Consider the following 21,728-nt stretch of genomic DNA (forward strand, 5'->3'; position numbering starts at 1 on the left):
GGTATTGTCTTAGGGTGTGTGGGTACTGTCTGGTAGTGTGTGAGTATTGTCTGGGCGTGTGTGAGTATTGTCTGGAGGTGTATAGGTGTGTGTGTGGTTATTATCCAGGGGGTTGAAGTTATTGTCTGGGGTGTGTGGGTATTGACTGGGTGTGTGTGAGTATTGTCTGGGAGTGTGTGAGTATTGTCTGGGGGTGTCTGGGTGTGTGTATGGTTATTATCCAGGGGGTTGGAGGTATTGTCTGGGAGTGTGTGGGTATTGTCTGAGGGTGTGTGGGTATTGTCTGAGGGTGTGTAGGTATTGTCTGGGAGTGTATGGGTATTGTCTGAGGGTGTGTGGGTATTTTCTGGGGGTGTGTGGGTATTGTCTGGGGGGTGTGGGTATTGTCTGGGGGGCTGTGGGTATTGTCTGGGGGTGTGTGGGTATTGTCTGAGGATGTGTGGGTATTGTCTGGGGGTGTGTGGGTATTGTCTGGGGTTGTGTGGGTATTGTCTGGGAGTGTGTGAGTATTGCCTGGGGGTGTATGGGTGTGTGTGTGCGTTTTATCCAGGGGGTTGGAGGTATTGTCTGGGAGTGTGTGGGTATTGTCTGGGAGTGTGTGAGTATTGTCTGGGGATGTATGGGTATTGTCTGGGGGGGGTGTGGGTATTGTCTGGGAGTGCGTGGGTATTGTCGGGGGGTGTATGGGTGTTGTCTGGGAGTGTGTGGGTATTGTCTGGGGATGTGTGGGTATTGTCTGGGGGGGTGTGGGTATTGTCTGGGGATGTATGGGTATTGTCTGGGGAATGTGTGGGTATTGTCTGGGAGTGTGTGGGTATTGTCGGGGGGTGTATGGGTGTTATCTGGGAATGTGTGGGTATTGTCTGGGGGGTATGGGTATTGTCTGGGGGTGTATGGGTGTTGTCTGGGAGTGTGTGGGTATTGTCTGGGGGGGTGTGGGTATTGTCTGGGAGTGTGTGAGTATTGTCTGGGGGTGTGGGGGGGGGGTGTGTGGTTATTATCCAGGGGGTTGGAGGTATTGTCTGGGGGTGTGTGGGTATTGTCTGGGAGTGTGTGAGTATTGTCTGGGGGTGTATGGGTGTGTGTGTGGGTTTTATCCAGGGGGTTGGAGGTATTGTCTGGGAGTGTGTGAGTATTGTCTGAGGATGTGTGGGTATTGTCCGGGAGTGTGTGGGTATTGTCTGGGTGTGTGTGGGTATTGTCTGGGAGTGTGTGAGTATTGTCTGGGGGTGTGTGGATATTGTCTGGGGGTGTGTGGGTATTGTCTGGGGGTGTGTGGGTATTGTCTCGGAGTGTGTGGGTATTGTCTGGGTGTGTGTGGGTGTTGTCTGGGGGTGTGTGGGTGTGGTTAATATCCAGGGGGTTGGAGGTATTATCTGGGGGTGTGTGGGTATTGTCTGGGAGTGTGTGAGTATTGTCTGGGGGTGTGTGGGTGTGGTTATTATCCAGGGGGTTGGAGGTATTGTCTGGGGGTGTGTGATTATTGTCTGGGAGTGTATGGGTATTGTCTGGGGGTGTGTGGGTATTGTCTGGGGGTGTGTGGGTATTGTCTGGGGATGTGTGGGTATTGTCTGGGTCTGTGTGGGTATTGTCTGGGAGTGTGTGGGTATTGTCTGGGGGTGTATGGGTATTGTCTGGGAGTGTGTGGGTATTGTCTGGGGATGTGTGGGTATTGTCTGGTGGTGTGTGGGTATTGTCTCGGATTGTGTGGGTATTTTCTGGGGGTGTATGGGTATTGTCTGGGAATTGTGGGTATTGTCTGGGGGCGTGTGGGTATTGTCTGGGGGTGTGTGGGTATTGTCTGGGAGTGTGGGGGTATTGTCTGAGGGTGTGTGGGTATTGTCTGGGAGTGTGTGGGTATTGTCTGGGGGTGTGTGGGTATTGCCTGGGAGTGTGGGGGTATTGTCTGAGGGTGTGTGGGTATTGTCTGCGAGTGTGGGGGTATTGTCTGAGGGTGTGTTGGTATTGACTGAGAGTGTGTGGATATTGTCTGGGGGTGTGTGGGTATTGTCTGGGAGTGTGTGGGTATTGTCTGGGGGTGTGTGGGTTTGTCTGGGAGTGTGTGGGTATTTCCTGGGAGTGTGTGGGTATTGTCTTAGGGTGTGTGGGTATTGTCTGGGGGGATGTATTGTCTGGGAGTGTGTGGGTATTGTCTTAGGGTGTGTGGGTACTGTCTGGGAGTGTGTGAGTATTGTCTGGGAGTGTGTGAGTATTGTCTGGAGGTGTATGGGTGTGTGTGTGGTTATTATCCAGGGGGTTGAATTTATTGTCTGGGTTGTGTGGGTATTGTCTGAGGGTGTGTGGGTATTGTCTGCGAGTGTGTGAGTATTGTCTGGGGGTGTCTGCGTGTGTGTGTGGTTATTATCCAGGGGGTTGGAGGTATTGTCTGGGAATGTGTGGGTATTGTCTGGGGGTGTGTGGGTATTGTCTGGGGGTGTATGGGTATTGTCTGGGAGTGTGTGGGTATTGTCTGGGGATGTGTGGGTATTGTCTGGTGGTGTGTGGATATTGTCTCGGAGTGTGTGGGTATTTTCTGGGGGTGTATGGGTATTGTCTGGGAGTGTGTGGGTATTGTCTGGGGATGTGTGGGTATTGTCTGGGGATGTGTGGGTATTGTCTGGGAGTCTGTGGGTATTGTCTGGGAGTGTGTGAGTATTGTCTGGGGGTGTCTGTGTGTGTGTGGTTATTATCCAGGGGGTTGGAGATATTGTCTGGGAGTGTGTGGATATTGTCTGGGAGTGTGTAGGTATTGTCTGGGGGTGTGTGGGTATTGTCTGGGGGGGTGTGGGTATTGTCTGCAGGTGTGTGGGTATTGTCTGGGAGTGTGTGGGTATTGTCTGGGGGTGTGTGGGTATTTTCTGAGGGTGTGTGGGTATTGTCTTGGGGTGTGTGGGTATTGTCTGAGGGTGTGTGGGTATTGTCCGGGAGTGTGTGGGTATTGTCTGGGGGGATGTGGGTATTGTCTGGGAGTGTGTGGGTATTGTCTGGGGGTGTGTGGGTATTGTCTGGGAGTGTGTGGGTATTGTCTGGGGGTGTGTGGGTGTGTGTGTGTGGTTATTATCCAGGGGGTTGGAGGTATTGTCTGGGGGGATGTGGGTATTGCCTGGGTGTGTGTGGGTATTGTCTGGGGTGTGTGGGTATTCTGTAAGGTGTTGGCTAAGTTATCTGCCATCCTTTTGGGTGGCAGACACGTTGTCAATCATTATCTATTTGGTCGTGGTAAAGGCGTGTATATAATCATTTAATATGAGTGTCGATATCCATGGCATTAACCATTCATAAATAAATAATCTTTATAAATAATCTTTATTGTCACAAATAGGCTTACATTAACACTGAAATGAAGTTGCTGTGAAAATCCCCTAGTCGCCAGACTCCGCCGCCTGTTCGGGTACACTGAGAGAGAATTCAGAATGTCCAATTCACCTAACAGCATGCCTTTCTGGACTTGTGGGTGGAAATCGGAGCCCCGGGAGGAAACCCACACAGACACTGGGAGAACATGCAGACTCCGCACAGACAGGGGCCCAAGCGGCAATCGAACATGGGACCCTGGTGCTGTGAAGCAGCAGTGCCAACCACTGTACTACCGTGTCCACTTAGGAAGATATTGTCACATTGCCCTGAAACATCAGCCCACTCATGCTTGAAGTGGACTTCTCTATTGTCGTAGATGCTTGGAAGGCCTGTCAGTGCATCTCTCATTGTCTACTGCTGCTCAAAGTATCTCATATTCACCCCATCTTCATTCAGCTCATCAGAGCTTGGAAAGCAGTCTTCCCTCAGACCTGAATGCTCCACTGCTCATCTTGCAGCCACTATTTGCTCTTGCCAACTTATGAAGTGTGAGTCACAGGTGTAGTAAAGGAAGGATTGGTGCCCACCAGTCATTATGTATAATGACTTATAACAATTTATTTGCAAATGGGATGACCACCTTAGATCCTCAAAGGATGACACCAGCCTCGCAACTAATCTCATCCCTTCTGAGCTCATACGTTTTCATCTCTTCAGAAGCTTTCACATTTTATCAACCTTGCAATATCATGTACTTGATCTTTGACAACAAAGGGTCCCTGTTCGTCCAGTATTTGACTTGCTGTTCTGTGACAGGCACTCGTAGGCTGCTCGGAACAACACCCACCACTGAATTTAGGCTATTGGGAGTAATGCCTTGTCTTCTTTGAAAAGCCCTAAAAGCAGCTTATGTTGTAGTTGCATACATATTGGTGAAATTTCTTAATGCCATAATTGATGGCCAAGCCTCCGTTTTCTATCTGTGAATATCCCTGTTCCGCATCAGATAAAGTTCTTGACCCACATCCAATGGGTATCTCAGACCCATCTTCCATTACATTGAATAATACAACCCAACTCCAGTGATGCATCTCACGTAAGCACAATTTCTTTCTTTGAATCACAATGTACTAACAAACTTGAAGATTTAAACACTTGCTTCACTTGATTGGAAGCTTCTTTTTGTGGATATTTCCAGTACCATTTTTGGCACTTCATCAACAGCACATCTAACGGAGCTTGCAACGCCGATAGGTGAGGGAGGAACCGTCCGTAGTAGATAACCATTCCCAATGTTATGGGCCAGGGCTTAGAAACTCCAGAGTGTTTTATGAAGTTCACATGACCAATAACTTTTATGTTGAATTTGGCACTTCCTCGGTGCTTTTATCAAAACAAAGTTTATTATAAGAATGTAGTTAACATACATAAAACACAGCAAGAATTTGTTATCAATTACAAATATAAAGAAAACACAACAGCTACAGTAATCTATGTATATAACTCTTAATGAATCCCCCTTAGTAGCTGTTCCAATTCAATACAAAACCCAATAAAACCAAAACCCCTTTCAAGAGCGTGGCCCAGCACACTGTAATCTCACTTGAATGGGACTGGTCCTTTCCCTGAGATTCTGCTCCAGCCTCCAAACAGCAGATTCAAAATTCCTTCTGGAAAGCAACTCTAGCTTTAAAGTTACCAAGGCACACCCAATGTGCTTCAATTCCCTGGAACAGCTTGAAAATGAAAACAGGGAGACACTGCTTCTCTTCTGCAGTCCAAAGCAGCAAACCGAAACTGAAACCCAAACACTAAACCCCCTCTCACCTTACAGCCACAGTCCAGCTTCTGAAGCCATGCTACAAGTCATGTGGTATGACCAAACCTTTCTTAAAGGACTCTCAAATGACACCAGGAAAGACCTTGGGCTGGATTCTCCGCAGCCCCGCGCCAAAATTGCGTTTGGCACGAGGGCGAGAATCCAATTTCACGTTGAAATCGGGCCTGGCGCCGGTCCGGCGATTCTCCGGGACCCGAAAATCAGCGATCCTCCGCTCCCAGCTGGCTGAGTTCCCGACAGCGTGGTTCTAACCATCTATCGCCGTTCGGTAAGCTCGCGTGGCGGCTGCGGGCTCAGTCCGCGGCCACCCTGAGGTAGGGGTGGGGGGATCGGACACCGGAGGGCCTTATAGGCGGCCGGGGGATAAATTGGACCGGCCAGATCTTTGGGCGCGCGGCCGGTCGGGGGGGCCTAGATTTCTCATCTGCCTCTGTGGTCTGAGTCCGCCATTGCGCTTGACGCGGCCACTGGAGTCCACCGGCGTGCGCATACGCGAACTCAAAACCGGAGTGCAGTGGCCCGTATCCGCAGCTAAAGCTGCGTGAATCACTCTGGGTCCCTGCTTACCCCCTGGCAGGTGAGTGAATGGCTGATCTTTTTTATAGGAAACTCCAGAGTGAAACACCAGCGTTTTTACACCGGCATGGGGACATAGCCCCATTGTAGGAGCATCTAGCCCCTTAGCTCTGAGATTTTTCTTAGGGGCTAGTGCTTCTTTAATGGCTCTCACTTTATCTTCCATTGAATGTAATGCTTGAGCACCCATCCTGTAGCCAAGATGAGCCACCTCATTCGCCTGCACGTTTCTCTCTTCCTGCGCACTCCTGCTTCCTGAAACCTCTTTAAAACTTCATCCAGATTTTCCAGATGTTTCTCCTCAGTGGACCCTGTAACCATGACATTATCTAAATAAACAATAACTTTCGGCAACCCTTGCAGTAAGCTCTCCATAGTCCGCAGGAAGATGGCACAAAACTGACGAAACCACAAAGGGTAAATGTGGATATTGATACAGTCGTTTGTGGGTGTTAATGGTGACATCCAGTTCCATTTGTTGGTAGGCGTGGCTCATGTGCAACTTAGTATATGTCAGGCCCCCAGCCAGCTTTGCATACAGGTTCTCTATTTTGGGTATGGGGTACCTGTCCAACATCACAGCTTGATTCACCGTTAACTTATAGTCTCCTCAAATTCTGATTGTCTTGTTGGGTTTAACTACTGGTATGGATGGGTACGGCCCACTCAGCAAATTGTACGAGTTTGATGATGCCCAGGTCTTCCAATCGCCGTAATTCTTTTTCAACTTTTGACGCTAACACAGAAGGCTTGCCCTAAAATGTTGTAGCTTCAGATCTATGTGGATCCTAGTTTTTAATCCTTTAATCTTTACAAGTTATTCTTGGAATATTTCTTCATACTTCATTAAGACCTCATTTAGGCCACCTCCTTAAATCTTAACAATCTCCAGCCAGTTCAATATTTTATCCCAGAGCCAATCATGTCCCACCAAGCTCGGTCCCTTACCTGACACCGCCATCAATGAAAGTTGCGCTGTCTGTGACTCACAGGGATTGTCATTGTTCCGACTATATAGCCTTTGTAACCTCCGACTTTATAGCCTCTCTGGTATATATAGCTAATTCTGCTATAGTGTTCAGCAAATTTAGGGGTTGAACCCCAGTACATATGTTAGTTTATAACAGTAGCTGACTTCCCCATGTACACCTCCATTTTTAGTGAATAGCCGTTGACTATCAGCACAATTGTGATGGGGGCTATCTTGACTTCTTCCACATTGTTTGAGCACACAACATTAAGTTCTCCCACAGGTTGCTTGATTACTTGATGACCATCATACCGGTGCCAAAGAAGATCCAGGCAATGCGCCTCAATGACTACCGTCCGGTGGCCCTGACTTCAGTTGTAATTAAGTGCTTCAAGAGGTTGGTCATGAAGTGCATCATCTCCATACTCCCAGCACGCCTTGATCCACGGCAATTCGCATACTGCTGCAACTGGTCCACAGCAGACGCCATCTCTCTGGCCCTACACTCATCCCTAGAGCATCTCGACAACAAGGACTCCTACATCAGACTCCTATTTATTGACTACAGCACTATAATCCCAGCCAAGCTCATATCAAAGCTCCAAAACCGAGGACTTGGCTCCCCACTCTGCAACTAGATCCTCGACTTTCTGACCCACAGACAACAATCAGTAAGAATAAACAACAACACCTACTCCACAATAGTCCTCAATACCGGAGACCCGCAAGGCTGCATACTTAGCCCCCTACTATACTCGCTGTACACACACGACTGCATGGCAAAGACTTCCGGTTGCGGCTATGCGGAGCTAAGTCGCACATTCGGCAGCTCCCAACAGAAACGGACTTTTAGGGTCCCAGCGGCATTTGTTCGACGGTTCCCAGTATAGGAAGGTGATAGTAACATTCACCCAGCACTGTGTGGATTGGACCAGGAGTGGAGCGGTGAAAAAAGTAGTTTTGGAGCAGCGAAAAGTGCGAGGGAGGAAAATCAAGATGGCGGCGGGTGGAGACCAGGCAGCGTGGGCGCAGTGATCACAGGAACAGCAGGAGTTTCTCCAGCGCTGCTTCACGGAATTGAAGGCAGAGCTGTTGGAGCCGATGAAGGCTTCGATGGACAAGCTGTTCGAGACCCAGAAGGCCCAAGGGGCGGCGATCCGGGAGGTGCGGCAAAAGGCCTCGGAGAACGAGGACGAGATCTTGGGCCTGGCTGTGAAGGTAGAGGCGCACGAGGCGATGCATAAGAAATGGCAGGAGAAGTTCGAGGACATGGAGAACTGGTCGAGGAGGATGAACGTGCGGATTCTGGGTCTCCCGGAGGGAGTGGAGGGGTCGGATGTTGGAGCATACGTGGTCACGATGCTGAACACGTTTACACAGAATTTACACTGCAGAAGGAGGCCAGCTCTTGGAAAGAGCACCCTACCCAAGGTCCACACCTCCACCCTATTCCCTTAACCCAGTAACCCCACCAAACACTAAGGGCAATTTTGGTGACTAAGGGCAATTTAGCATGGCCAATCCACCTAACCTTTGGACTGTGGGCGGAAACCGGAGCACCCGGAGGAAACCCACGCAGACACTGGGAGAACGTGCAGACTCCGCACAGACAGTGACCCAGCAGGGAATCGAACCTGGGACCCTGGCGCTGTGAAGCCACAGTGCTAACCACTTGTGCTACCGTGTTGCCCTTTACGTTGATGGGCGCGGGGGCCTTCCCGGGGCCCCTGGAGCTAGAGGGGGCCCACCGCGTCCTGACGAGGAGGCCCAAGCCCAACGAGCCGCCGCGGGCGGTGCTGGTGCGGGTCCACCGCTTCGTGGACAGGGAGTGTGTCCTACGGAGGGCAAAGAAGGAGCAGAGCAGCAGGTGGGAGAATGCAGAGGTCTGAATATACCAGGACTGGAGTGCGGAGGTGGCCAAGAAGCGGGCCGGGTACAATCGGGCTAATGCGGCTCTGTATCGGAAGGGGGTGAAATTTGGACTGTTGCAGCCGGCGCGACTGTGGGTCACTTTCAAGGACCGGCACCACTACTTCGAGGCGCCAGAGGAGGCGTGGACCTTTATCCAGGCCGAAACGTTGGATTGAGGGTCGGTTGCGAGGGGATGTCGAGAGGGGATTGATGTGATTGTTGTGTTTTGGGGGGGGATGTTCTGTTCTGTTTGGTACTGGGTTTTTTTGGGTGCTGGGTGGGGTAGGGTGAAATGGTTCGTAGTGGGGGTTTGGTGAGAGTGTGGGCGTCGGTGGTTGGAAGAGGGGTGGAGAACTGGTCGAGGAGGAAGAACGTGCGGATTCTGGGTCTCCCGGAGGGAGTGGAGGGGTCGGATGTTGGAGCATACGTGGTCACGATGCTGAACACGTTTACACAGAATTTACAGTGCAGAAGGAGGCCAGCTCTTGGAAAGAGCACCCTACCCAAGGTCCACACCTCCACCCTATTCCCTTAACCCAGTAACCCCACCAAACACTAAGGGCAATTTTGGAGACTAAAATTGGGGGGGAGGGGAGAGGGGAGGCCCGACGTGGGGGAGCTGGGATCAGGCCGCGAAAGGGAGCTGCGCCAGAGGAGGCGGAGCCGGCTTGGTGGAAAGGGTGTTTTTTTCCCCCGCGCTAGGGAAGGAAGGGGGCGGGGTCAGGGGGGAAGGGCGGTGCTGGAGAGGAGCGCCCGCTGATGGACAGGAGGGGGGGAGATTCTCACACTGGGGGGGTCGATGGAGTGGCGGGAGCGGCCGGGGTCAGCAGGAGTCAGCTGACTTACGGGAGTGCTATGGGGAGAGCAACGCAGCTGGGGGGGGACCTAGCTGGGGGGAAGGGGGAGGGGGACTGGGTTGCTGCTGCATTGGCTAAAGGGGAGCTGGAGCCTGACGAGAGAGTCGGGGCGGGGGTCTGCCGCTGGGGGGAACAGAGAGTGCGGGAGGCGCGGGCACGTGGCTGGGCTAGAAAGGGAGATGGCTAATTTGCGGGGGGGAGGGGGGGGCAGCCCCCTGATCCAACTGATAACTTGGAATGTGAGAGGCCTGAATGGGCCGGTCAAGAGGGCCCGTGTGTTCGCGCACCTGAAGGGACTGAAGGCAGATGTGGTTATGCTCCAGGAGATGCATTTGAGGGTGGCAGATCAGGTTAGGCTGAGAAAGGGGTGGGTAGGGCAGGTTTTCCACTCGGGGTTGGACGCAAAGAATCGAGGGGTGGCGATTTTGGTGGGGAAGCGGGTGTCATTTGAGGCGCTGAGCATCGTGGCAGACAATGGAGGTAGGTACGTGATGGTGAGTGGTAAGCTGCACGGGGTGCGGGTGGTCTTGGTGAATGTATATGCCCTGAATTGGGACGATGCCGGATTTATGCTCCGCATGTTGGGCCGGATTCCGGACCTGGAGGCTGGGAGCTTGATAATGCGGGGGGGACTTTAATACAGTATTAGATCCAGCATTGGACCACTCTAGATCCATGACGGGTAAGAGGCCGGCGGCGACCAAGATGTTGAGGGGGTTTATGGACCAGATGGGAGGAGTGGACCCATGGAGGTTTGTTAGGCCAGGGCCAGGGAATTCTCTTTCTTTTCCCCCGTCCATAAAGCCTACTCCCGATTGACTTCTTCGTTTTGAGCAGGGCGCTGATCCCGAGGGTGGAGGACACGGAGTATTCAGCCATAGCCATCTCAGACCATGTCGCACACTGGGTGGAGCTCGAGCTAAGGGAGAAGAGGGACCAGCGCCCACTGTGGCGCCTGGAGGTGGGTTTGTTGGCGGGTGAGGAAGTGAGTGGGCGGATCTGGGGGTGTTCTGTGACCCGGCCGGTGGTCGTTCTGAGGTAGGCCTCGAAGCAAGCCTGCCAGTGCTTGAAGGCTGCTGCCGCGTTCACTGCGTGGGGGCTGATCCTCAGGCATTCCGGAATGATCCTGAGCTCCATAGTCCTTTTTAGACACGCTTAATAAATTGTAGCGCACAAAGAGTCCGTGAGACGAATAGAGTGAAGTCGATGAGGCTTTATTAAGCGTGTCTGTTCCCCCGCAGCTCGATAGTAAACTGGCCTGCGGGGGAAGACTCCGGCTTCTTATACTCCGCCTTCAGGGCGGAGCTAGAGGTCAACGGCCAACCAGGACCCGGGATCTGTCAGCCAATGACAATAGGGCTTCCAGTCCCACATGACCCCCAATACATACTACCACAGGCACTCACACCCCGCCTCTTTCCACAGACCAACGTCTACAGAGTGAGACAGGGTGTATCCTCAGCATCACACCCCAGCACGTGGCTTAGAGCAAGGCTGGTTCAGTTAGACTGAGTTACTACATTTAGATTAGCAGAGAGTCGAACTCATTGAGAACTGTGCTACTAGTTCAATAAAACACATTGAACTCGCTTCAAAGTCTGGAGCATCTTTTACTCAAAACTGCATCAAGTGGCAGCTTGTGTTATTCCAAATTACATAACACAACATGATACCAGGAATCTGTTCAATCTAGTTAGTTCAACTCAGCAAGATCCGTGATGACCAGCGAATGTATACCGGCACAATGGAAAAGATTCCGGCTCCTCACCAGCTCAGGACCTCCGGCAATCTCCATGCCAACTGGCGGACATTCAAGCAGAAATTTCAGCTTTACGTCGAAGATCAAACCTCAATGGTGCGTCTGATGAATGGAAGATAGCTCTTTTCCTCACCACATGGGATGATCACACCCTGGAAATATTCAACTCCTTTCACTTCGCCGAAGACCAGGACAAGACAAAGTTTCAGACCATCCTGGACAAGTTTGACAGCCACTGTGAGGTGGACACCAACAAAATCTTCGAGCGCTACATATTCAAGCAGCGACTGCAAGGTAAAGACCAATCCTTCAACTCTTATTTAACTAACCTTAGACAGCTAGCGCAATCCTGCAACTTCGGTGATATCACTGACTCCATGATCAGAGACCAAATCGTTTTTGGAGTTCACTCTGATCCTCTGAGAGAGCAGTTACTGAAGATCAAGCATATGACCCTGCCAATCGCGATTGAAACATGCACAGTGCATGAGCACGCTGAAAATCGCTATTCCCAGTACAACATGGCAGAAAATGATAAACTAGCCTCCCACAAGGCGGAGAGCGTGCAGGCCATCTCCCGGATGCAGCGCCTCAACATTGACGAAAGCGGCCATTTAGCACACTCTTCCCGGGGCCCGACGCATGCGCGATGCGAACGGGATAACGAAGCGGCAAAACCCACACTGCGCAGGTGTAACGACGCACAGAGCATCAGGACGTCGACGTCATGACGTGTTCGAACTGTGGCACCGCCCATTTAAAGAAACACTGCCCTGTAAGAGGCAGATGCTGTTTAAACTGCGAGAAGCCAGGCCACGATGCAGCCCTGTGCAGATCTGCATCACCAGTCAGGAGCCAGCGCTCCCAATTCCGACGACAGCGCATCCGGAGTGTGCAGCAACGCCTACAGGATTCTGATCCCGGCAGTGCAACGGATCCGTGTGAATATGCCACACCAGGCTCATCGCAAGTCCAGTCAATCCTAGCTGTGGATTCCGAGGACGAATGGTGATCAGTGATGAATGTCAAGCACTACCCCATCCAGTTCAAGCTGGACACAGGTGCCTCTGCCAACCTCCTCTCACAGGCATTATGAAGCCCCCCTAGGTCCTTCCAGCTGCCTGCAAGCTCCTGGATTACAATGGGATTGCCATCACGGCACTGGGATCCTGCCACCTGCACGTATCCAACCGACACACACAAGCACGGTTACGCTTTGAAATTGTTAAGCCGGACAGGACACCCCTACTAGGTGCGCACGCCTGCAAGCAGCTGAACTTCATTCAATGGGTTTACACCACGACATCCTCCCACGTGGATCTTCAGGCCGGCATCAACGACATCCTCGCCCAGTATCCAGATGTGTTCAATGGGATGGGCATGCTGCCATATAGATACAAGATTCTGATACAACTTGATGCCAAGCCAGTGGTCCACGCACCACGATGTGTCCCTGCTCCACTGAGAGAGCGCCTGAAGGCACAGCTCAAGGATCTTCAGCAAAAAGGCATCATGTCCAAGATCACCGAACCGACTGACTGGGTCAGCTCGATGGTGTGCGTAAAGAAGCCTTCAGGGAACCTGCGCATCTGCATTGATCCCAAGGATCTCAATAAGAATATCATGCGGGAACACTACCCTACCCCGAAGCGGGAGGAACTCACGAGTGAGATGGCACACGCGCGCTTCGTCACCAAATTGGATGCATCACAGGGATTTTGGCAAATCCAGCTGGAAGAGCCAAGCAGAAGGCTCTGCACCTTCAACATGCCTTTTGGCTGATACTGCTACAATCGCATGCCATTTGGCATCATCTCGGCATCGGAGATATTCCATCGCATCATGGAGCAGATGATGGAAGGCATTGAAGGGGTTCGTGTGTACGTGGACGACATCATCATATGGTCCATGACCCCTGAAGAACATGTGTCCCGTCTCTAGAAGGTATTCCGCCGTGTACATGCCAACGGGCTAAAGTTAAACAGGTCCAAATGTTGTTTTGGCACATCGGCGCTCAAGTTCCCAGGCGAGCAGATCTCACAGCACGGTGTGTGCCCGGACACAGACAAAATCAAGGCCATCGAGGCAATGAAGGTCCCTGAGGACAAAAAGGCGGTGCTGCGCTTCTTGGATATGGTCAATTTTCTGGGCAAGTTCATTCCAAACATGGCTACACACACCACGGCCCTACGCAACCTGGTGAAAAAGTCAACTGCCTTTGAGTGGAAGGCGGCACACCAGACAGTGTGGCTGGAACTGAAAGCCAAGCTCACCACTGCATCAGTCCTGGCATTCTTCAACCTGGACCGGGAGACAAAAATATCCACAGATGCCAGTCAGGATGGCATCGGTGCGGTGTTGCTTCAATGAGATGACACATCATCCTGGGCACCAGTAGCCTACGCATCAAGGGCGATGACGCCCACTGAAACCATATATGTTCAGGTTGAGAAGGAGTGCTTGGGTCTTCTCACCAGCATCCTCAAATTTCATGATTATGTCTACGGCCTGCCGACATTCACTGTCAAGACAGATCGTAGGCCTCTTGTCCACATCATCCACAAGGACCTGAACGACAAGACACGGTTGCAGAGAATCCTGCTTAAACTTAGGTATGACTTCAACTTGGTGTACACACCTGGCAAGGAGCTAATCATCACTGATGCATTGTCCCGCTCCGTCACCTTGCCCAGTGAGCCGCTGGAGATCATCCAGCACATCGAATCGCAGGTGCAGCTGTGTGCTAGCACTCTCCCGATGACAGATGAGAAGGTAGTTCTCATCCGTGATGAGACAGCCAAAGACCCCCTCTTGCAGCGCGTCATCCACAACCTCACCAATGGCTGGCAGAAAGGACAGTGCCCACAATTTTACAATGTGAAGGATGACCTGATGGTGATTGATGGTATCCTCCTCAAGCTGGACAGGATGGTCAGTCCGCTCAGTCTCCAGAGCTTGGTGCTGCGCCAGATTCATGAGGGACACCTGGGCATCGAGAAGTGCAGACGCAGAGACCGGCAAGCTGTCTACTGGCCCGGCATCAGCCAGGACATCACGAACATGGTCCTGAACTGTGCTATCTGTCAGCGGTTCCAGCCAGTGCAGAGCAAGGAGACGCTCCAACAGCATGACATAGTGACCTCTCCCTGGTCCAAGGTTGGCATCGACCTCTTTCATGCGAATGGTCACGACTACGTATTGATTATCGACTATTTCTCGAATTATCCTGAGGTGCAAAAGGCACAACAAACCATCACAATTTGGGAGACCCTAGGGGGGCTGTACTGGAGGGCCCCACCAGACCTGTCGAGGCAGCAGAAGCACAACCTCTGGAGGTCGATGCACTGCTCTATCACAGACTGGATGGCACTGTGAGTCTCGTTGTATCTGCCTTCTGCTGTGATCTCTGACCTCTGCACTGGCATCATCAGGCAAGACCTCAGTGAGTATCCCTTGTCCCGTGCAAGACATCCCTGCAGTCTGGGGTGACCCTCAAAAATGTCAGGGATCTGCGACTGCCCAAGGATAATGAATAAAGTCCAAAGACGCTGCCCAGTGTGCATCCGTGAGGTTATAGAATGCACTTATGAGCGGATGCCACGAGATGTCACACAGGTCACCCATGCAACCCTGGAACGACCCCGCTGTATAAAAATTGTGGGCTGCCATGACCTTCACGGCCACAGGGAACGGTGCCCTCCATCCACATGACGCCAAGTCTTCTAGGATGTGGTGCAGGTACTGCACAGTTTCCCTACACATGTAGAGTCTCCTATGGCACATGTTGTCTGACAGCTCCATGAAGGACACTCGGGTCCTGTATGCCCTTGGTCTTCTTCTGCATCTTCGTATTCCCTTTATTGGCTGATGCAGCCTCCAGCCCCTGAGCCTGCCTTGAGGTTTCCTGGCCTCCTGCCGATGGGTCTTCCTTGGGTAGATCACTCGTTGTTGCTGGAGTCTGCTCCTTCAGTGTAGTGATAAGAAGGATAGCCAGCTCCACTGGATCAAAACCGATATCGCTCAGTGACCTTCGCGGGATAAGAAAGAGAGAGTGAGGGAGAGATGTTGGTGTCTCAGACGGATAAGATCAGTACCTATCCTCACACTTTGGCCGCCCTGACATGGAAGCAGCCAAGTACCACACCTTATCCAGCAGCAACCGCTCACTCAGGTGCCCTCACATCTCCATAGCTTGACTGGCCCCAGACTATACCTTCCCCCATTCAGAGTCATTTTTTGCCTCTCTCCTGGTTCTCCCATCCTTATTCGCTACCTCCTTGGAGATTCTGACAGGAGGCTTATATACCTGCACATCCATAAGTGGCAGGATCAACTGGATGGTGATGTCTGCCTTGAGGGCTAATGGATCCTGGCTGGCAGGCATTGGGGTCCGGCAGATAAGTGAGCTCAGTGCCTCTCAATCCCGTGTACCCAAGCCTTTAGCCCTGAGTATTCATCCCATTCCTTGAATTTGAACCTGTGGGCAGCATACATTGTAAAGGGTGAACTCTTGACGGCTAATTAGTTTGACGAGCATGGGTCCCTGGAATGTTAAAGGACACAGCTGATTACTGCTTCAGGGAGAGGCAAAGCTAATAGATACCGTTTTTACTCACACTGCATTATTCAGAAATTTCATTGCTATCGTGCCTCAACACTTAACCCCAGGACAGCCACACCGGAGCTTTTGTCACCCGCACCTCTATATCCCCGCACCCCCATCCCTCACCTCCCCACCCCCAGACAGGGCACCGTGTTGCCTTTTGTTTTGACGTCTCATCCACCCAGCCCATTAGGCCCAGCTCCTTGACTCTCATCACACCTCACCCCATGTGACCTGCAGCCACAGCCACCCCATGATACAGTCAGCAGATTAATACAGCCCTCTCAGAACATTTAAGCAATACAGACAGCAGATTGTGATACTGTCACCATGACCAGGGGATCACTGATTGATCTCCCCTTGGGCTTCGTAGAATAGCAGTTCCTGTGGTGAGCGGGTGGAGGCCCACCCAGCTGGGCCCTGTTAGCTGTATCTATAAATGTAGCTCCCAGACCGGCAGTTCCTAATAGTCCAATAGGGACATTTGTTTGGTGTGCCGTGAGAGCGGCATTATTTTCAGTTTAAAATAAATCAGTTTGGCCTTTCACTCCACATCTCCTGGAATTATTGCATTGGCGATGAGGATCAACCATGGGAATCTCAGCAGCCTTTTTGAAACTCCCTGACAAAAACTCCAATAAGAAACAAAGCAAACCCCCCCCACCCCAGAAATGTCCTCGTTTGGGAAGCACGAGCCTTATGATACTGAGGCGAAGGACTGGCCCCAGTATGCCCAACGCATGCGCTACTTCTTCCGCACCAATGGCATAGAAGGGGATGACAGACATAAAATAATCCATTTGACAGCATGCTGGTCCCCGAAGTTTAGCTTATTAAGAGTTTGACTTAACCTGCAGCCCCTGACACTAAAATGTGGAATGAGCTTGTGGATCTAGTAAAGAACCATTACGACCTAAAGCCTTCCATCATCCTCCAACATTACCAATTCGCACTGCTGGGAGGACCTCTGGGAAGCCCATGACAGAATTCCTGGCTAGATTAAGGAAGCTGGCCGATAACTGCGAGTTTGGTCCATCCCTGTTTGAGATGCTACTCGGCTGGCTAGTCTGTGGGATCAATAATGTCGTGGTACAAAAAAAATGTTGACAGAACACACCCTAGACCTCAAAAGAGCTATAGAATTAGCATTATCCTTGACGAACACTGAGAAAGAGGCCCAACATCTCCAAGGGATGATGGACAGAAGCGTTTTCAGGCTGGGGGTGGGGAGGATTCAAGGATGTGAAGATTAGGTGGATTGGCCATGCTAAATTGCCCCTTTGTGTCCAAAGGGTTACATGATCAATGCGAGGGGGTACGTGTATAGGGCAGGGGAGTGGACCTAGATAGAGTGCTCTTTCGGAGGGTCGGTGCAGACTTGATGGACCAGATGGCCTCCTTCTTCACTGTCGGGATTCTATGGATTCTATGATTCAATGGACCCTCTTACAGAAAAGCCAGCATTCCCATGTGCCTCACCCAACACCAACTCAACATTCAGCCAGGACATTCTAGCATTTCAAATGACGGCCGGTTAACCCCAGAATTAACAGGGAAGCCTCCCTGGAGGACTACAAGTGTCAGCTGCAAGGCTGCTGTAAGTGTGACCAAAGGAGACAACTCAGTCAAGGCTGCCAGAATCAACAGTATACCCAGGACTGAAGCCAAAGTCACTTCGGGTCTATCACTGCATCATCACCCCTAAGGTTGCACCGGTAAATATAACACTCTTGGTCAACGGCCATTCCCTAGAAATAGAGGTGGATATAGGAGTGCCGTCTCCATCGTTGGGGAATAGATCTTCCAGCGTCTCCGGATGGACATCTTGCCCCATGGCCTGTGAGACACCAGAGCCAGGTTGGCCACATATACAGGGAACCATTGAAGATTATGAGGTGCACAATGAACCCGGTTACCTATGGGAAGCTGATGGCCTGACTCCCATTCATAGTTGTACAAGGATAAGGACCCAGTCCTTTGGGCACAGACTGGCTCCAGCGGATCCATCTGGACTGGCTACAAACTTTTAAACTAGGAACTAGTGGACTGTATGAGGTAATTGGCAAATACCCTGAGGTATTCCTAGAAGGCTTTGGTAGAATAAAGAGAGCAAAGGCAAAGATTTGGGAGGCATGTTCGCACAGTGATTAGCATTGCTGCATCACAGCACGAGGGATCCGCATTCAATTTCGACCTTGGGTCACTGTCTGTGCAGAGTCAGCACGTTCTCCCAGTGCCGGTGTGGGTTTCCTCCAGGTGCTCCGGTTTAATCCCAGTCCAAAAATGTGCAGGTTGGGTGGATTGGCCAGGATAAATTGCACCTTAGTGTCCAAAGATTAAGTGAGGTTACCGGTTTGCAGGGGAGTGGGCCGAGGTGGGAAACTGTCTCTCCTCACTAGGTTCTCCAGCATCTGAACCACGTAGTCGGTTGGGTCCCTGCCCCCGGTTCCTTCTGGTATGCCCACCATCCTGATGTTCTGGGGCGTCATTCTCCTACCCCCCCGCCGGGTCGGAGAATGGCCGTTGGCCGCCGTGAATCCCGCCCCCGCCCCCGCCAAAGTCTCCGGTACCGGAGATTGGGCGGGGGCGGGAATCGGGCCACGCCGGTTGGCAGGACCCCCCGCTCAATTCTCCGGCCCGAATGGGCCGAAGTCCCGCCCAGAAATTGCCTGTCCTGCCGGCGTAAATCAAAGCTGGTATTTACCGGCGGGACCAGGCGGCGTGGGCGGGCTCCGGGGTCCTGGGGGGGGTGCGGGGCGATCTGACCTCGGGGGGTGCCCCCACGGTGGCCTGGCCCGCGATCGGGGCCCACCGATCCACGGGCGGGCCTGTGCCGTGGGGGCACTCTTTCCCTTCCGCCACGACCTCCACCATGGCGGAGGCGGAAGAGACTCTCCCCACTGCGCATGCGCGGGAAACTTTCAGCGGCCGCTGACACTCCCGCGCATGCGCCGCATTTCCGCGCCAGCTGGCGGGGCAACAAACGCCATTTCCGCCAGCTGGCGGGGCAGAAATCCCTCCGGCGCCGGCCTAGCCCCTCAATGTTGGGGCTCGGCCCCCAAAGATGCGGAGCATTCCGCACCTTTGGGCCGGCGCGATGCCCGTCTGATTGGCGCCGTTTTTGGCGCCAGTCGGCGGACATCGCGCCGTTGGGGGAGAATTTCGCCCCTGGTGTCTCAACCCATTTTCTTGGTCCTCCACCTTCCTCTTCAGATTATCCTGAGTTGCCACCAACCTCTTTATTTTGACCTCCAGGGCGACGATTAGGTTGTTCTGGTCCGTTGAGGCTTTCCCCAGTTCCTTTATCATGTTTCCCTGGGCCGCTAGTCTTTTCCCCAGTTTGTCGAGGCCCACCTGCATGGTGGTCAGCTGCTTCTGTCCCTGCCACCTTGGCCGCCGCCTTGAATTCTCTCTTTATCTCCTCCTTCATCTCTTTCAGTTGCCTCGTGAGTAACGTCTTCCATCCATCCTCTAGCAGGGAGTGGGGGGGGGGGGGGGGGGGTGGGGGTGGGGGGCGCGGTGGGGCGGTGGGGGGGGGGGGTCAGGGGGGGAGGAGGAAGCTTGTTTTACGGTTCGCTGATCTCCCTCTCTCGGGAATGACTGTGGGCCCCCTCGCCTTGTCGCCTTCTGGGTCCATTGACCGCTCGCTCATCGCTTCTGTCCTTTGCCGCCGTTTCTGGTGTCTTTGCGGCTTCTGGAGCTGCTGCTTCCCAGCATCTCTGTATCCTGGTATTGTTGAGGGTGAGGGGATGTTTTAGTCTGGTTTTTGTGGGCTAATTCCGGCTAAAAGTGCCTATTTTCTTGTCTTTCAGAGGAGAACCGCCTGATGTGTGACTGCTCAGCACATCCCCATCACCAGAGGTCCACAGCAGTGGCATTGTTAATGGGACGACAACTGCATACCAGGCTCAGCCTGCTATATCCCAACTTGGGGAGGAAGGTGGAGTCAAAGCAGGAGACCTAAAAAAAGGAATTATGATACCAAAAGACCTGAAAGGCCCTTTAGAACAGGAGACGCCATCTAAGTGCGGGACATTCGAGATGGCTTCCAGTGGATCTTGGGAGTCATGCTGGAAAAGACTGGTCTGGTTTCTTACAAAGTCAATGTCCAACGGAAGGCCATGATAAAACACCTGGACCACCTGAGAAGCATGGAACCCACTCCAGCGGAGAAACATTTAGCAGATGCCCGTTGCGACTACCTCCGGCAAGGGGACTCAGCCTATATGAGACTCGAGGGTCGTCCCACTCAATGATGAAGATTCGGAGTCTGTTGAGGAGACTGATCCTCCCTGGAGGTCAGCACCGAAGACAAGCCTGCGTCTGTGGCCCTTCGGCACAACAATCCCCAGTCCGCTCCACGCCCCCAAAAGAGTGTGGACCTAGCACTTGCTATTTCCTCTTTACCTTATATCAGCAATCTAGAATACATCCCGATTCCATCAGCTTTTAGTGTTTTTCTTATTCAATCCAATGTTATCTCAACTTCATGTATTATTTCTATCAAAATCCGGGTACCTTTGTTATTCTTCAGTGTCTAAACCGTTTTCTTCCTTCATCTCGCACTGATTCTACGATATTGTTAACTATTTTAATTTCCATGCATCAAATTCTTTACTATTCCCCTTTATGTTGCCTCGCACACTTTCTACAAACCTTCTCTTAACCTTTCTAAGCTACTCTCCTGTCGTGATATTTTTGATGCAGATTTATCGGTTTGAACAGATTTTGGTGTGGGGGAGGAACGTTCATAAAACATGCACAAAACATCTTTAAACCATCGATCTTAACATTTTGCACACATAATTGATCTGAAATGTCTTTCTGAAAGGTCTTTGGCCCGTGTAGCTGCTGAATCTTCAGTACCTTGAGAACCGCCCAGACTTAATTCTCAGCAAAAGCTCATACGTCTATTTTAAAATAAAATGATTAAAAATCACCTGTTAGATCTGATTATGCTCATTATTCCCCACCCCCTATGAGCTAATATTAAAACAGCACACATTAGCTACAAGTGGCGGGTTTCATTTGCAGTAATCAATTACTGAAATATCTGTACAGCTGGCAAAACCTAACTCAAAGCACCTTTTAATCCTTACTCCCCATCATTTAGTGTTTCAGGCACAGATTAATGATATCTGAAATTCTGAATATTAGTGGCATGTTATGGCTGAAGGGGTGTCCATGGATAGAGTTACAGATACAGAGTTGACGGTATTGTAGTTGAAATGTATTGATATAAACCATTAACTATAGCACCGAGGACATTGCCACATTAATAATGAGGTTGGGGCAGGAAGTCCACAGCCAAATTCCTGAGAACTACATTTCTGATTTAACCCTTTGCAAGCCAGAGGAACATCTCTCTATCACAATATAAAAACATTTTCAACGTAAAAACCAGCAGCTTACTGGGATGTACTCAGGTATTTCTCAGTCTCAGTACTTAAGCAATTTACAGGAGCTGAAAAGTGCTGATTCATACACTGTGATACTAAACAGCTCTGTATACTTCAGTCAATTCCTGTTAATACCCAGTGTATACTCAGGTTAAAAGCTAACAGCTATGTTGCTGAATGACTTTTGTTTGTGGCAGTTTCAACCCCTGTTCAATACACTCCAGTAAAGGTTATTCGTTCACCTGTTCCATGTATTGTAAAATCTGTTCATGTTTCATTGCCAACATCTCCATAACTGTAGCCGCTCTTTCATTCAACATCGCTCCACAGCTGCTACCAGAACTACTGAGTCTTTACAGCATTTTCTGTTATTATTTCAGATTTCCAGCACCTGCAGTATTTTGCTTTTATTGTCTAGCTGCATGTATTTTTTAAAAATTCTTTCACGGAGTTTGGGACTAGGCCCATCCCTAATTGTCCTTCAGCATTTCACAGAATCGCACAGTTGTTGTGGCG

The 21,728-nt window shown here is 51.3% G+C and overlaps 1 long non-coding RNA gene across 1 annotated transcript in view; it reads left to right on the plus strand.

Annotated features, from left to right (window-relative positions):
* The window catches only part of LOC140393541 (uncharacterized), a 48,258-nt gene extending 26,800 nt beyond the window's left edge, over nt 1-21,458 (plus strand). Inside the window, exon 2 of the long non-coding RNA XR_011935654.1 lies at nt 19,626-21,458. This is a non-coding gene — a long non-coding RNA (uncharacterized lncRNA). The remainder of the gene's footprint in view (nt 1-19,625) is intronic.
* The last annotated feature ends 270 nt before the right edge of the window (nt 21,459-21,728 follow it).

The sequence above is a fragment of the Scyliorhinus torazame genome, chromosome 17 (assembly GCF_047496885.1).
Source record: "Scyliorhinus torazame isolate Kashiwa2021f chromosome 17, sScyTor2.1, whole genome shotgun sequence".
Taxonomy (NCBI): domain Eukaryota; kingdom Metazoa; phylum Chordata; class Chondrichthyes; order Carcharhiniformes; family Scyliorhinidae; genus Scyliorhinus; species Scyliorhinus torazame.